The sequence below is a fragment of the Trachymyrmex cornetzi genome, unplaced genomic scaffold (genome assembly GCF_001594075.2).
Source record: "Trachymyrmex cornetzi isolate Tcor2-1 unplaced genomic scaffold, Tcor1.1 scaffold1149, whole genome shotgun sequence".
In the NCBI taxonomy this organism is placed as follows: domain Eukaryota; kingdom Metazoa; phylum Arthropoda; class Insecta; order Hymenoptera; family Formicidae; genus Trachymyrmex; species Trachymyrmex cornetzi.
In genome coordinates, this window is record NW_017295707.1 from 20,105 (window position 1) to 22,750 (window position 2,646).

A 2,646-nucleotide genomic window follows, 5' to 3' on the forward strand; every position below is an offset into this window, starting at 1 on the left:
CCCCCCTCCCTAGGCGAAGGGATGATGTAACGGGGAGGAGGAGAAGATGATGTCACAGGAGGAAATGTCACTAGGTGAGGGATGACATCGCAGGGGTGTGCGAGGATAACGTCACAATGGGTGACGTCGCAGGGATGACGTTGCGATGCGGGACGAGGATGTCTCAGGTGCAGGAAATTACGTAGCGCGAGAAACTTGCGTCCGCGTCGCGATAGTACGGGGTCAGTGACCACCGGGCATGGTCCTTCCGGGTGCAGTCCGCAGTCGCAATCGCGCGCGGGCCGCCGCCGCCGCCTCCGGGCGCGGTACGCCGACGGTCCTTACCGCCGACGCCGGTCCCCGCCGGCACCGCCGATCCCTACCGCCGCCAACAAGCACGGACCCCATCGCGTGCTATATCATTTATACTTACCATCTCTCTTCCTCATGTACGCTGTCATCTTTTTCCCCTTATGGGACCCTCTTTCCCACCAATTGTTTTATTGTATATACATTAACAATAATAAAAATAACAATAATAATAACTTAAATAATTATAGACTCTGAGATATTTCGTTTTAACATGCGTTCATTTTTCATGCAATTCGTTATGTACAATATTATCTGAGGCGTACGTTACTAATTCGCATGCAATACCTGAATGCTTATCATAAATCTTCCGTAAAATGTTTACCGCATCGCATTTGTTCATAATACATACTGACGTAAATAACTTACGAAATAATTAAATTTATCACTCACAATATATTGACACAAATCGGAATATGCGTGCTCGACACATTGTTCGAGCTCAAGCATAAAAAGTATAGTCGACAGTTTCATATACATACACGTATCACATAAAGATAATTTCACATTATCAACATCACGTATTTTAACAACCTCAACCGCAAGATCCTGAATCATCAACGATGACGGAGTAGATGACCGGACAAATCGCTGGATATCCATCCTTTTCTCGTCGAACGCCGTCCACGTAGCGTGCGGCAGGATGATGCGGTTGCCTCGGGTATCACCAATCACAATTCCTATTTGGGACATTGATCTCGCGGCGATACTAATCTCCAGAAATTTGTACTCTGTCGGTGTCAGCGCACGTGTTCTTCCCATGATGTCACGTGCGCTGAAATAAAGAATAAATAAGTGATATGTATATAGATAACATTTTTTACAGATACAAATGAAATACAGTTCATGTTGAACGTAAGAATTCATAACGCTCGAGATCACTGTAAAACGAATCTCTCTGAACAACTGATGCAGTATTGTTACTCCAATCTCTGTTTAAATCTTATTCCCTCCGACAATTTTTCGTAATAAAAGATTTCTATACACATCCGGTGATGATATTAATGTAATCTGTCACCGCAAATTGCAGCGTCAGCAAATTGCAGTGTCAGCAAATTTGCTAATACGCAACTGCTTTGTCAGCGTAATTTAAGAAATTTTTTCTAGGATATTAACATATTTTGGCGATGACATCATCAATGGAACTTGATACAACACCTACAAAAATGCAGCATTTGGAACTTCATCAAAGTATATCTGCTTTGGTAGCGTAATTAAAAAAATTTTTTCAAGGACATGGTACGACATGTCACAACATGTTCAAGCGGTGACATCATCATCAGTGTAATGTCACGTGACCAAGTAAATGATATAAAAATAACAAGATTTAGATGAACCACGTCATTAGTCAACGCAAGCGATAACATGGAGGGTGATTTGATTGAACAAACGACTATCCAGGTTAATACAAGAGCAGAGTAAGTCGCGTGGGAACAACGTTGCGATGAATTTATAGAATCTCTGGAGGAGCAGAGCTGTATCAAACGCTCGCGATTAACGATTGGTAGTAAACAATCAGTGATCGCATGTATCGCGCGGCTTCAAAGCTTGAAGGATTTGGTGCGTGGACGATTCGTGCAGGATATGAACTTCGATGGCGCGAGATTGAAACGGCGTTTCGAAAACCGTATTCTAATGGGCGCGGTAATAAACTCCAATTATACCGAACCTCGCCGATTTCTCGAAGACGCTAGTGAAATTGTGCTCGAGCATGTGCAGTGTATCATGCAGAGATATGATTCTATAAAAATAAACATTGCTTTGAATGGTGAGTTAATGGCTGGTGACAAACGCGCGAACAAAAGCGTTGCCATCCTTAACTTTGAAGTCTTTCGATGTACTGATTTGCACGAGTGGTACGTGGCACGCGCCGTCGAGCCTATCCTAGCATCGCACGAAGAACTCGACAGCGGATGGGCACTATCGCGTATACTAAATTTGGCGGTGAACGCGAATAAACTAAATCCTCTGCGCGCGGGATGTCATATCAAACTCCCGCGAGAAATTATGTTAAAGAGAGCGGTGATCAATCCATAGACAATGCGTCATGGACAGTGGTCGCTCTACACCCGGCTAAAAAACATATGGAACGGGTATCCGCACTGCTCATCAGTACTGAATCTCCATGATATTCAGTTTCCAATGACATTGAATCAAATTAAAAAATATGGAGCTCTAAACGACATTTCCATCAACGTTCACACCGATGAGAAGGAGATTGTGCCGATACGACTCGCCGACCGAAAGAAGAGCAAGCACGTAAACCTGCTGTATGCATATGGAGGATGACAACGCGGG